Here is a 15,653-nt window from a genome sequence, read left to right as displayed (position 1 = left end):
ATCTTATATTAATATATTTGAAGAAAAGATATCTTGATAATAGTGTAATATTTGTGGTAGGATCATTTATAGCCATTTTTCCTCATTTTTCTCAGCATAATGTCTAAGAAAGAAGGTAATTTTCTGGTTGATTCATTGAAAATTGTATGTGATTTCTTTTATGTGTGAATGCTTGTGTGAATAAAAATATTTTTTTTCAAATACCAGATGGTCTCACTTATAGCAGGAATTTAGAAAACCTAAATAAGAGACCAGGAAAAAGACTAATCAATGCAAAATAATAATCAAAATCAACAAGCAACTGTAAACTAGAGATACACTGTGGGGGTGGGGGGGGTGAATTTAGGGAGGGATGGGGAGAGGAAGAACTAGAGTCAAAATAAGGGGGGGTGCAATTGTATGGGGAATATAACCAAAATGAAAATGCATACATTGTACAAAGATGAAAAATGATGTAAGAATTATATAAAATGAAATATTAAAAAATACAAAAAATATTTTTTTTCAAATCATAAATGTGTCATTCTGTACCCTGCTCCCTCATATCTGTTTTTCAAATTACCTTTGTAAAAATCGGTATCAGTGAAAATGATAATAACATCTTGATTTCACCATTATGATTAAATTGTATCTAAAGCATTCGGGTTAGATCAGGGTTTTCTTGATTTCACCATTGTGATTGAATTATATCTAAAGCATTTGGGTTAGATCAGGGTTTCTCAGTCTTGACATGAATGACATTTGGGGCTAGATCATTCTTTGTTGTGGGGACTGTCCTGTGCATTGCAGGGTGTTTAGCAACATCCTTGGCTCCTACCCACTATATAGCAACAACACTATCCAGTCATGGCAACCAAAAATGTTTCTGGACATTGCCAAATATCCCCTGGGGGCCCAAATCACCTTTCCCTTCATTCCTTGGCCTGAGAATCATTGGATAAGACATTGTTGAAACAGTTTTTATGTGAATGGGAAAGATTAAGTTTACTGTCCATTTGTAAATGCATACTTAAGATCAATCTCAGTTGTATGAATTCTTTATATTTTTTGAAATTAATTTCATTGGTTATATGGTGTGACAATATTTTTTCATAATCAGTAGATTACTATTTTGTTTTTGTGGTGGTTTCTTCATTGCACACAAGTTATTTTACTTTTTGTAGCCCCAATTATTTATGTTTACTTTTGTTTCCCTTGCTACTGGAGTTGAGAGCCCAAAGGCATTTCTAAGGCTGATGTCAAGGAGCATATCATTTGTGTTTTCATCTATGACCTTTGTGGTTTCAGGCCTTAAATCCAAGTCTTTGTTCCATTTCAAATTAATTTTTGTGAGTGCTGTCAGATGGTGATCTAGTTTCATTCCTTTGCATATGACTATTCAGTTTTCCCAAACCATTTGTTAAATAGACATTCCTTACTCTGTTGTGTATGTATTTGGCTTCTTTGTCATATATTAATGGTACATATATATGTGGGTTTATTTCTCGTTCTCAATTTTATTCCATTGATCAGTGTGTCTTTTTCTAGTCCCAGATCATACTGTTTTGATTACTATTGCTTTGTGGTATAGTTTGAAGTCAAGGAGCATGATACTTCATTTTTCTTCTTACTACTCTCAGAATTGCTTTGACTATTTAGACTCTTTTGTGGTACCATAGCAATTTTAGTATTGTTTGTTGTATTTCCTTGAAAAGTTTTTTTGGAATATTTATTTATTTATTTATTTATTTATTTTTAAAGATTTATTTATTTATTTATACAAGCTCTGGGTACAGTCAGAAGCACGGGAGGGTGAGAGAATTCACCAGAGCCAGAGCAGGGAGCAGAGCAGGCAGAAGGACTGAGGTACACTGCTGAGGGGAGCAGCGGGTGGCAAGAGAGGTCTGCGTGCCATGTGGGACCCTCCTCCGGTAGCCGGGGAGCAGCTGGGGATCCAACTGGCTCTGTGGAGGCTGCAGGCACCTTCGCAACCCAGCGCTCAACTGCTGCGCCACCGGGGAGGCCCCGGAATTTTAATTTTTGATGGCTTACATTGAATCTGTATGTTGCTTTAGGTAAGAAGGCCATTTTCACAATGTTGAATTTTTCCATTCCATGAGTACCAGATAGCTTTCCATTTCTTTGTATCTTCTTCTACTCCATTTAATAATGTCACATAGTTTTCAGTGTATACATCTTTTATTCCTTTAAGTTCCTATATATTTATCTTTCTTGATGTGATCATAAATGAGATTTAAAAATTTTCTCTTTCTTGTAATTCATTAACACAGCAGATGTTTTATACCCTGCCATCTTCCTGTACTGTTTCTAATAATTTCTTAGTGGAGTCTTTAGGGTTTCCTATTATATTATCATATCATCTACAAATAGTAAGCGTTTTACTTCTATATTAATTTAAGTATGACACTACACTACATACAACTGTTCAGGTGAGAAGCTATACTCCTACATATTATGTAGTACTGTAAATCAATGGTCAAGCAATCAAAAAGTAAAATATTAATTTTAGAATTATAATACCAATCTGTCAGAATTTCCAGGAGTTTTTGAAATTAAACTTAAGGATATTTTCCCTGTAAAAATTTCAGAGGAGCCTAATACAGATTAATTGCAAATTTTCAATACGATGCTGGTGCTAACTGAGGGATAGCAAGAAAAATAGATTTGGGACTTTTTGATTTCATCTTACTGAAATTTAGTAAACTTTTAACACTCTTTAGCAACTGAATACATTTTCAAAATTAGCAAAACAACAAGGTGGTTGCTTGCTAAGGGGTTAAACATCTTTTCTCAGGCTTGCTTACAGTAAGCAAATACAAAGCCTAAGAAAATTGGAAAAAACTGCAGTGTCCTATATGAGCCAGTCTCTCTGTTTCCAGGGGTTTTACATTAACCATTCTTTGCATAACTCCTTGTCCCTACCTCTTCTTCATCAAGTTATCTTTTTAACTTCTTTCCCCTCTCTGCCTACCCTCCAGTTATCCCTTCTCTAATGCTCCAACAAAAAAGTTTGAAGAAACAGAGTTTTTAAACATCTCTTATTAAAGTTATTGAATAATCTTTGGTGAAGTGGTAGTGCCAGATTGTTGTATGATATTTAATAAAAGCCTGTCTTTTCTTTTTTCTTGACCTATCACTTACCCTTTTGTCCATATGCTGGGTAAAATTAGCCTTATACCAGTGAATCAGGGAATTTTTAGTTTAATATTAAGGTACAGTAGTTTATTGTAACTGGTGCCAGTTCAATCTTCTGGCTGTTTCAGCTAGCACCTCCTCTGGTCAAAAACCTCTTTTCATAAGTAAGAATTTCCAGAATTAAATTTTGTTTGGGAATACTTAACTATTAGAAATAGGCAGGGACGAAGGTACACTCTTAAAAGTCTATATTCACTGTGAGAGTTGATAGGATAGGTTATTCCATTCTCATTCAAAACAATGTATGACAATTAACTTTAGATTTACTTTATCCTGTTTCCATAAGTACAGTATTGTAGAAACTACCGTTCATTTATACTGTATATAAATAAGAAACATCCATAGGAATTTGATATTTTCTCTTTCTAGAACATGAGATAGACACTGATTAACTTTTAGTGAGCACTATCTATTAGTTTAAACTCTTAGTAAGTACAGCTTCCTCTGTCATCATTTGGGAACACATTACTGCAAAACTGCATATAGTCAAATGTTTTCCAGATACCAACTGAAATGGGCACGGTATGATTCCCAGTTATTAGGACAACAGATCTAGAGGTTGTTTTCTCAATTTAGGATTTTGTTTTGGACAGAAAAAAATTATTATGGTTTAATTTGAAGACTTCATTTTTCTCTAATATTTTTTCTTTTACAAATGTTATTTTACTTTCACTCAGAGTTAATACCAATTAAAAAATTAATATAGCTTTTCTACATAAGTCACCAATAAGGATATAAAAAGATTTATTTTTTAAATGTTTTTGCCTTACTGCATATTTCTAATAGAAAAATAAGGACAAAAATATAGAATGCCTTCCACCTGGTTCTTGTAATTAATGTTTTGGTGACTATTGTGTGACCTTTAATGCTTGACAGAGTCATCCAGGAGTTAAGAGCAAAGAGACTCTAGCTCCATAGAGCAGAACACTGGGATGCTGCCAAAGGGCTGGGTAGAGAATTTTTAGATTATATTTTCTTATCAATAGCTATTTGGGAAGAATTTTGTTTCCAGAGAAGTTACTAAAAGAATGTTTTTCTATTTCTGTTCATGGTTATACAAACTGTCAGGCAGATTTCTATACTACATGAAGGCTTAAAATAAATTAGGCCATTTCAGTGTCTGTATCCACTCTTTCTGGGCCACTAAATCCTAATTAGGGTCTCACAGTATGGCAGTTCCTTATTTACTATTAGATTTCTTGTTTAGAGCAAGGGTATTGGACCTAAAGATAGATATAGATAAATTATTCTATTAAATACTTTATAAATAGAACTACTGACATTTTGGGTGTCTGAATGAGGTATTTTTTTCTCTAGTTAAAGAATTGTAGATGCACAAATCCTTTATTTCAAAAGCAATTTTAATAGATGTTTGTATTTTCTTAAAAAATAAATGGAGAGGAATGCTTTGGAGGCATTCAGAACATTCTCATCTTGTTAACCTATAAAGAAATAACAAACTTTTTATTAAAATATGCACTGCTTCCCATAACATTTATATTTATGCCATCATCTTACTTTTGGAAAATTATAATGAAAATGACAATAATTATTTACCAAATAGAGTGTACTATTTTCTCCTTCATAATAGAGAATGAATATAAGAATTTTGCTTGTCACTTATTATCAGTTTATATACACTCATATAATTACAAATTTTAGTAACCAGTATGCTGTTTTCCTTTTTAAAAATTATTGTGGTCATTGGAAGTTATTAGATAAACAGGTCACTGAAAATAAACTTAGATAGTAAAACACTGTGGTCCTATGAAACAGCATACTACTTTATTTGGAAATAGTAGAATTTGCAGAATGTAGCTGTAAAGGGCATATTACTCAGATTACTTGGTTCTGAAGACTCTTACTATGAAAGCAAAGTATTTCTGAAGGAGTAGAACACAAATAGCTAAATGTTTGGTCCAAAAAATAGAGTTATTATTTTATCATTTTGTAAAATCATGTCCGATTTCATTGTGTATATGTTGCAAATCTTTTTTCATTTACATATATAGCATAAAAGAAGAAACAGGGGTGACAATGACTGGTTTAAATTTATTTGTAACTATAAACTTTTTTGAATTTCAATGCTGATTTATCTTATCAGAGTTGGACTATCCTTTAGGAAAAGGATAAAATGCAGTTAAGGTCCTTTTAGATGTAGGAAGATGTTTTAGGGTATTAAAACTTCCTTTAGAAACCCATACCTCTGCCATGAATGTTATTTTCCCTAAGTTTCTTTGGTGTTCTCTTGTTGCTTTGTTTTTTCCTGGCAAGCAAAGCATTTCCGTGATAGAACTGTTTCCCTTTACCTCATTTTTTGTCCAGCTGGGAGGAACTTTAGAAGTTCTAGACCAGTGATTACCCATCAATGAATTTTCTTAAGTGGTCACATAGTCACATAAGCTTTGTTGGATTATTTAGTAATGGAGAATTATTTTATAAAGAACCTAAATATAGTTGTTAGAAAATTCTTCATTATTTTTTTCCAGGATCTATCTGAAAATCCATCCATCCATCCATCCATCCATCTCTGTCTTCTGGCATTAAAAAAATGTATGAATGTCAGTCCTGCAAGTGTTTGAAGGTAGTTTTTAAGCACCAACCCCGTCCATGGCTAAATAGATTGATTTTCTTAGATGTTCTTCACATATCACTATTTCCAAATGCATCTAGTAGTTTTCTTTTTCTCTGCACCTGTTTTGTATCTCCAAAATCACATTTAAACTCATATATATGAGCATTATAGCGTAAAGCAACAATACTATATTATCTTCTTTTTATTGCTCTCCTGTTGGTTTGTTTATTTTTGCTTCTTTAGCCTATTGGTAATTCAAATTAATCCCATTGGATATTGAAACATCTCTAAATATTTTGTACTTATATGTAATTTGGCTAGGTCATACTGCAAAGTATATAATTGATGATTTTAACCTAAAAAGTGGCTATATTATCCCTATTAAATTGTGTGATGCTTTGAGTTTCTGTTCATTGACAGTTCTCAGTATATTACTTTACTGTTAATATTTAAATTTACTTATACATTTATCTATAAGCACTAATAAAATATGAAATAAGGCAGAGTTGGGAACTGAGTTATGAAACATTCCAATACAATGATTGTAAATAACATCTATATGCTGATGACTTGAAGCCTTTTTCTAAGCTTCGAATTCTTATGTTTTGCTGGCAGCTTTGATATTTCAAATTTTATATGTCCATAAATTTATCTCTTGATATTTACTATTAAGTCTGACCTTCTGGTTATTCTTGTCATACAATTGGTCAAATTGAAAATCTGGAGTCAGCTTTAATTCCTCTATTTGCCTCCTTGTTTCCTTCCCCATTTGCTTTGTTAGTTCTAACTCCAAAACTAATGCTTTCACTTTCTTTCATTTTCACTCCCCACCTGTCAAGTTCACATCTCACCTGAATCATCCCAATATGCTTCACTGTGGTTCTGCTTCCATTCCATTTCACAGTGACTTTGCTTCTAGAAATTGCTTTCTCTACACAATGGTCAAGGATCTTTTAAGAATATTATAATGAATACTCTAAGTGTATATGTATTCACATATGTCAATTAAAGTGACCAAATAATAAATATATATGTCAGTGAGTTATCACAAGGAAGATTCATCCTATCACCTCTACTCAGATCAAGAAATAAAACACCAGGACTTCCCTGGTGGTGCAAGGGGTTAAGCACTGCACTATGAAGCAATCGCAGCCTCTGCAGCACGGCTGGCCAGGTTGCAACCCACATGGAGAAACAGACCTCTCCTGTCTCACCCGCTGCTTCCCTTAGCAGTGTGTTTTAGTCAGTCTGCCTGTTCTGTTCCCCACTCTGTCTCTGGTGAGTCTTCTCACCCCCTGCATCTCTGGCCTATACCCCAGCACTTGTATGCATAAATAAATAAATCTTTAAAAAAAGAAAAAAAGGAAAAAAAGAAAGAAAACACCAGATCTCAGGAGTCTGTCTTATGCCAGTCTCTCTACCACCCTCATCCTGTCACCTAAAGTAACTATGATCCTGAACTTTAACAAGATGCATTAGACTTGTCTGTTTAAAATTTCACATATAGGGAATCATACATATAAATCTTTCTTAAATACAAAAAACTTTTTTGAATTCCAATAAAATTTTTGGAATCCAATTCATTTCATTCACATCCATGTTGTAAACAGGAGTATCTTCATTTTCATTTCATTCCAGGGTGTTTTTTTCATTTTATGAATAAACTGCAATTTATCTATTCTAATGTTGATAAATTGGTGAGTTGTTTTCTGTTAGTATCTGCTATGAATAATACTGCTATGAAGATTTCTTATTATGTCTTTTGGTGCACATATGTGTGTACATTTTTGTTTGGTTTATGTCTAAGAGAAGATTCACTAAAGAGTAAATATAAGTTTGATTATAGTAAATACTTCCACCTTACAAAGTGGCATACTTATTTATACTCCTGCTGTGAATGAGAGTCCCACTTTTGCCATACCTTTACTATGTGCACATAATGTTGATTCTAAATAGAAAAGCAATTACAAATATAGATGATTCAGTAAGAAAAGAAGAAAATATTAAGGTTGGCAATGTCAAGTGATAAGCTATAAAAGGTGACAGATTCCTGTTTACTTTAAAATCAAGAAATAGAGGAAAAGTAAAATCAAGTACTGTTTTGAGACTGATTCTTTCCAAGGGGTGGCTCACTTGGAAAATATAGACTCATAGGGACACACAGACACCAAAAAATCAATCTAATTAAAATGTCCCTTTGGGGAGTGGAAAATACATTCTTATCCACTCTATTGGCTTCTGGGGAAGGGATAATATGAAGTATTAGAGGAGACATCTTGCTTTAACTCTTTTTAAAAATATCCTATTGTAAATGAATGGATTATTTTTCTCTGAATATGTTACATATCCAATTTAAAAATTATTTTTTGATGTTTATTTTATTGTTGCTATCATATTAGTTTAAAGCATTGTTTATATATATATTGAAAGTATAGGATCTCCCCCCTCAGGTGTTGTCACCACATAGCACCCACCACCAAGACATCCATAGTCAACCACATAGTTCACTGTACTCCCTCCTCACCTTGCTCTTGCCCCTCCCTGTCCCCTTGCCCCTCTCCTTGCAAAACATTTCTGCGAGTAGAAAGAGGGCACTATTAATAATTACATCACGACCAGTGAAGACAGAGACTATGGTCGGAAAATTGGGGCTTATTGCTATTGAGTTCAACAAGTTTTCAGTCTCCCTCCATTTCCAGAGCTATAGATGGTTAGACACTAGTAGACATGGTAGACATGGACATGGTAGACACTGAAATTTGAAGACATTGGAGTTCAAGAAAAGGAAAATTCTCCCCAAGAGTATCACACAGTAAAAACCATGAGTTTAGGGCTAAGTTTTAATTCCTGTTCTAAAAATCACTAGCTGTGTAACTTTGGTTATCGCTTGACTTCTCTTATGCTGAGTTCTTCACTGTAAAAACCATAATGACATAACAATGCAATAAAATGCTTGAGAAAGCATTTTACTATGCTTTAATCTCCTCACAGGGTCAATGTTTGCAGATAAGAAGGTGATTCAAAGAAAGGGAGGAGCCTCATATGGTCCTATTTTCACAAGTCATACTTTGTAATATTTTAAATATTTTTCTGCATTCTCCATATTTTTGCTCCTAAGAACAATCGTCTGAGTTGGGCAGGGCAATTGTTATTATATCCATATCAGAGAAAAAGAAACTGAGACTGAAGAAGTTCATAGATTTGGCAAAGTTTCATGGTTATTAAATGTTAAGTCTAGGACTTAAACCTGTCTCTTGAATTTTGATCCAAGACCCATGTCAGTTTCTTCCTGCTCCTATCAGGTAAATGGATAGGGAATTAATTAACCCTGGTTCTCAAGCTTGAGATATCACACTGATTTGAAAGGAATCTTTTAATAATGTACTTAAAGTGTGTTTGCTTATATGAAAGGCTCTACTGTGTGTGAATATGTATGTATTCGACATATAGATATATTCGACGTAAGTGAGGTATTGGTTACAGTTCTGGAAGCATTAACTGGAAAATGAATGCATTTTATTTGGAAGATAAAAACCATGAACCTTTCATTATCTGCTTATGCATTACACATTTAATGATCATTCTAAAACAAATATTCAATCTTGCTGTTTCTTTTCTCTGAATTCTAGAGATGCCTCAGCTTTTTGCTATTTTCTTTCAGCCCTCTATTCAGCAAGAGTGTTATACTCTGCAAGTGCTGGTGATATTGCATGAAAAATGGAATTAATTTCAGTCTATGAAGAAAAACACATAAATTATTTCAAAGGTAGATGAAAACTAAATTGTGAGCCAACTATAGTTGAGAATTATTCTCCATTGCCTTTTTTGATTGCTAACATGAAGAGGCTGGAATAATTCCTAAAGTCTTTGGAGTTTAATAGTCTGGACTTTGCTAGCTCTTCAACAATGAAGCAAAGAAGGGAAAACAGGTGGACAATGTTCCCAGTGAATGGGAGTGCCTCATGCCTCTGCAAGGGGAGTGGGCTGACCCTGACCACTGGTCAGGGAAGGGGCCACCCACATGGCTGCAGGTTTGGCTCAAATAACTCAGAAGTGTTTCAGAAAACACTGGACTAAAAGAGCAGAAAGAAATACATGTACTTTTCATGATTTGGTAGAATGGTTTAAATGAAAGATGAAATCCATATGGAAAATTTAGATGCTCTTTTAGGATTCATTTTCAACAAATTATAACTTTATGAGCTATATTTCGTATACAATAGTATTTATAAATTTAAAGTATACAATTTAGTGGTTTTGGTTTGTTCACATAATTGTGTAACTATCATCACGACCCCAATTTGTCTATTCTGGGAATTCATAAAATATGTGACGTTTTGTAATTTTTTTTTCACTTAGCGTACCATGATTATCCATGCTGCATCATAAATCAGTACTTCATTTTTTATTACTGAATAATAATCCCTTTTAGTGATATTATTTGTTCATTAGTTGATGGACATTTGGTTTGCTTACACTCTTTGATTATAATTAATAATGCCTTTATGAACATTTTGTAATGTTTTTGAAGAGACAATTTTTTTTCATTTCTCTTGCATAGATACCTAGAGGTGGGATTGCTGGGTTATAATAACTATGTTCAGTCTTTTGAGGGACTGCCAAACTTTTTTGAAAAGATACTATACCACTTTACATTCCCACTGGCCATGTGTGAGTGTTCCAGTTTCTTCACATTCCCATTAACACTTGTAATTTATTACTTTTAAAAATATAATCATCCTAGTGTATGATAAGCGGTACCTACTTGTCTTAGACTTTTTGGGCTGCTATAGGAAAATACCATAGGGTGGATAGTTTGTTTATAAACCACATTTTCTTTATAAACAACATCCAGCAGATTCACTATTTACTGAGGGCTTCCTGGTTCATACCTGGTCATCTTTTGGTTGCATCCTTACATAGAAGGGATGAGCGAGGGCCTTCCCAGTGGCGCAGCGGTTGAGCGCTGGGTTGAGAAGCTGCCCGCAGCCTCTGCAGCGCCAGTTTGTTCCCTGGCCGCAGGCAAGGGTCCCACATGGCGCACAGACCTCTCCTGCCACCCCGCTGCTCCCCTCAGCAGTGTACTTCGTCAGTCTGCCTGCTCTGCTCCCCGCTCTGGCTCTGGTGAATTCTCTCACCCTCCTGCGCTTCTGACTGTTCCCAGTGCTTGTATAACTAAATAAATAAATTTAAAAAAAAAGAAGGGATGAGCGAGCTGGGTGGAGTCTCTTTTATAGGAACACTTATCCTATTAATGAGGCGAAGACCTCAAAACCCAAGAATCTTCCAAATGCCCCTCTAAAACCATTGTATTGGGGATTAGGATTTCAACTTATGAATTTTGGAGGGACATAAACTTTCAGAATATAGTATTCATTGATTTACATTTTTCTAATCACTAATTATAAATTTAATTTGTCTAGAATGTGTGTATATATCTTATAAATCTATCTATCTATCTAACCATCTATCTATCTATCTATCTATCTATCTATCTATCTATTTTTATGCCAACAGGGGAAATACTGGATATCTAAAATATAAATTTGAATCCTTTTATCCTGAAATATTTTCTCCATTGTGAAAGTTCTTAATTCATTTCATGTTATTAATATTCCATTGCTTATGTCTTTCCCCTGGATTTTTCATGTAGCAGTCAAGTTGTAATATATAGACTTATTAGTACATCTTTTCTGGGGGCAATGTATATTTTATCTAGGAAGACTATAATTCTCAGAAGATAAGCTCTATTTCTCTTTTTTAATTTTGAGGCACTATGAAGATCCAATACAAAGCAGAGCATGCAGTTTAGACTCAATAGGATTATATCAATTGACTGGTTCTGTCAATTACTCACTTTTGCTAGGCTGGCTTAAATCATCTTAACGATTTCTTAACAAAGAAAAGAAAATAGCTGAACCAATATACACAAAGAATAGATTTCAACAAGTATTGGGTAATTGGACTTTTTTCCCAAATTAATTTTTTAAATTCATAGCGTGGCAGAGCTTGCTGACCAAGTAAAATAGCGCCCCAAAGATGAGGGGATTGGGACAATTCCCCTGTAGAGGAGAGGATGTTGCACAGGGGTCCTGTGCTGCTGTTTCATGAGCTCTGTGAGGGTGTTTTCTCATCACTATACATAGGACAAGTAGAATCTCATCTGTAGATTCTACTGGTGGATATTTGGAGGCTTATTAAGGAGTATGTGAGGAAAAGTAGTGTTGTAAAAGCCTCCAGGAAAGGAAGGGTTGGGAAAAGGCCTCAAAATACTGCTGTTAGCAAAGTCTTCTCCACTCAAGGAGATATACACAATACCCATAACCCTCCTAACTATGATAAACATTTCCAATATGTATTTCATTTTATCTTTAATAATTACAAAAAATTTGTGAAATATTTACATTATTTTGATCAATTACATACAACCAGTACTTTAATAGTCATTGTTATGTGTTGTTATTTACTAATAAATCATTCCAGAAGAAAACCTATTATTCTTAGATGTTTAAAATTGCCAGTAATAAAAATTAATTTCAGTGTATGGACATATGTTTGTAGTAAAGAAATATGCTGATGTTCAAAAATACTTTCAAACATAAAATTATTACCTTAATTTGTATTTGTAGACACTATAAAGGAAGTCACATGGAATAATAATTTTTTAAAAGATTTATTTATTTATGAATACAAGAACTAGGGTACAGGCCAGAGGTGCAGGGGGTGAGCAGACTCACCAGAGACAGAGCGGGGAACAGAACAGGTGAATTGACTGAAATACAGTGCTGAGGGGAGCAACTGGCCAGATGGGAGAGGTCTGCTGAGCCATGTGGGTAGCTCCCTGGCTGGGGATCTAACTCGTGCTACAGAGGCTGCAGATAGTTTCACAGTGCTGCTTCTTAACCCCTTGCACCACCAGGGAGGAATAATAATTTTAAGAAGAAAATGACAAAGTAATGTTTTTGACAATTGAAAAAAGACTTCTCATGTATTTATTCATAAATTATAAAATAATGATGGCATCAAATTGATGTGATGATTATATTCCACTGGGTACACTAAAAACAGTGTTGTTAGTATTTGTACTATTCTGGATTACACATACTTTGCAGCTATTTAAACTGTGGAAAATAAAACATTTTACATGTCAACATGTCAACCTGTGAATTTATAGAGGGACAGGGGTATTGAGCAAAAATAATAAAGTGAAGGACATTATGGCAGTATAAGGTAAAGTACGTTCCAACTTATAAGCTTCTCTTTTTGTAACTTGCTTTCCACTCTGATAGTGTCCATTATACTAATTTTGGCCCTGAATTTATCTGAAAAAATATGATGTTGGAGGAGGGTGAAGGAACGAATAGAATAACAGCTATCCAATCTCTGAGCACATGTGAACCAAGTCTGCCTTTCAAGAATCTTCTGAGAAGGCTCTTGCTATTTTCCCTCAGAGTGGTTTTCACCATATCTAAGTGTTTCCTCATCAAGATAGTAAAAGCACCTTAAAATATTTTCAAGTTAAACCCGTTATGTCTACATGATAGTATGCAAAATTTCAAAAAAAATGTTGCATTTTAAATGTTACAAGGATAATGCAAGTTGGTAAGTATACTGCAGTGTTTGATTTGGCAGCTGAGTAGCAGAGCTTTAACTGAGGATAGGATTTTCATCATTTCAAGCCAAATATGGTAAAATTTCAATTCTTGACAATGTCCCTCCATATATAGGCCTCTGTTTATAGTTTGACTTGGATTTATCACTCATACAATTCACTCCATGTGGCAGAATGGGGTTTCCTGCCTTTGACCTTTTCTTGTGATTTGGCTCTTACCCTGAATCCCCTGGGATCTGGACTCACAAAGCAAATAGGAGGGGGTCTTTGGTAAGATGGAGAAAGAAGATAGGGAATATGCATGTAGTCAGTATCTTAGGAAAAGATGGGTGGGTCATTAAGAAATGAGAGACCATTTTCAAAGGTGTGAAATGAGTAAGGGTAACCAGCAACGGGGATTATTGCTAAGCATAGGCCTGAAAGGCAAGGAAATGCTCTGGTGACCAGAAGCCAGAAGCTGCCTGCCTGTGGTCTTTGGAAGATAAATATAACTATTGGTGGGCCTTTAAAGAATAAAACCCAGATTGATTTTCCTCCTGTTTGATCTCCTGCAGGTGCCTCCAGCTGTCCAAACACAACTAGAAGACAGAGTAGAGGGCTACACTAGACGCAGTCCATACTTCCAACTCTCTGGGGCCACAGAGCAGGGGAGGGGAATAGAAAGGAGAAGCTCTTGGAGAATATCTAACATGGTGAGAATGACAACATACTTAAGTTCATAAGAGGTTGTAAGCTATTTATTCAAGCTAATTGTTTCTAGATTTCTAATAATTGAGGGATGTTATGAAAAAATGTTTGTGTGTTGTTCTCCTACCCCCACAACCCCCCAGATTCCCAACTCAACATTCAGTCTTTGAGCACATTCTGTTTTTGGAAGTCATTTCAGAAGGTTAAAACCCTAACCTCCAATAAATATGTTATTAGGAGATGGACCCTCTGGGGTAATTTGGGTTCAGATGAGGTTGTGAGGGTTGAACTCCCATGGTGGGTTAGTGCCCCTGAAGATGAGGAAAAAATACCCAGTGTTTTTTCTCCCTGCCATGTGAGAACACAGTGTGAAGGCAGCCATCGACCAGCCTGGAAGAGGTCCTCACCAAGAACCTGACCATGCAGGAAACCTGTTCTTGCACTTTCCTACTTCTAGATCTGTGAGAAAAGAAATGTCTGTTGTTTAAGTCAAAACATCTGTTGTATTTTGTTAAAGAAACCCAAGCTGACTAGGACAAGGGTTCTGGGGTCTAAAGCTTTCCTCTACACAACATAAATACATTCCCTGTCTGAGAAAAAGGACCCCAGAGAGTAACAGGGGCAACAAGAACTTTCAAAGCAGACATAGTATGAACTGATAAGGAGATTGACAGAAAAGAAAATAAACTGTTATGTTTCATTCTCTGGGGGATTTATTACTCAATAGTAATATTTTCCTTTCTCATAATCAATTCTTCTCCATCTTTCCAAAAATTAGAAATTAAATGTTTGTGTATGTATGTGTATTTCAAAATAGGAGTAATTAATTTTATATAATTTAAACTTAAAAAGATGCTTTCAATGCTTAGAAAGTTTCTGTATCTATACTACTTCAAAATTTTATATCATAGTGTCAGAACTTTACAATTCAAAACTATGTTTAACTTGTTTGTTCCTGAACTACTTGTAATTATATTGGATTAAACTTTTAGCTCTTTTTATTCTTGTACATATGCATTTGAAATAAGTTTGGAAGAAATAAATGAGCAAGTATGATTTTCATCTATCAGATTGAAACAGGGTCCATTAATAAAATGAATGTATTGTTCTTGAATATGTTCCTTTCTAACTTCTTTAGGAAAAGTGATTTAATAGTGACAGAAACTGAGTGTTAAGAAGGCTGTCCAATTATGAATATTAAAATAATATTGGAATATTCTCTCTATATAAAAAGAAAGGAAAAACAGATGTATTTGTGAGGACATAAATTCTAGCTTGCTTACTCAATGGGAAGACATGAATGATGGTGGTATTGAGGCAAGATGTAGTTGAAAATCAGCAACACTGTTGCTTTTATATTTAGAGGAAAAGTTCTGTTAAAGCAGAGTATGTGTTGGGATTTTCATTTAAGAGCAAAAATGTATACATATTGAGGGAAATATTATTCTACTCTTACTTCAAACTAATAAAAAAGAGCAGGTGTATAATGGGGAAGTAATGGGAACATAACTGCACATCTTGCAATCATAAAAGCAAAATAGTTGTTTACTTGGGAAGCAGATTTGAGAAGGGAGAAACTGAGTA

At 34.5% G+C, this 15,653-nt stretch overlaps 1 long non-coding RNA gene across 2 annotated transcripts in view; it reads left to right on the top strand.

Annotated features, from left to right (window-relative positions):
- The window catches only part of LOC119251701 (uncharacterized), a 310,608-nt gene that overhangs the window by 146,600 nt on the left and 148,355 nt on the right, over positions 1-15,653 (top strand). For both annotated transcript variants that reach the window (XR_005126584.2, XR_008550830.1), the window contains exon 3: positions 13,937-14,074. This is a non-coding gene — a long non-coding RNA (uncharacterized LOC119251701). The remainder of the gene's footprint in view (positions 1-13,936; positions 14,075-15,653) is intronic.

Source organism: Talpa occidentalis, unplaced genomic scaffold (genome assembly GCF_014898055.3).
Source record: "Talpa occidentalis isolate TD23 unplaced genomic scaffold, MPIMG_talOcc4v2.1, whole genome shotgun sequence".
NCBI classification, from domain to species: domain Eukaryota; kingdom Metazoa; phylum Chordata; class Mammalia; order Eulipotyphla; family Talpidae; genus Talpa; species Talpa occidentalis.
Note: the sequence above shows the minus strand (reverse complement) of the source record. Positions and strands in the feature narration are given on the sequence as shown.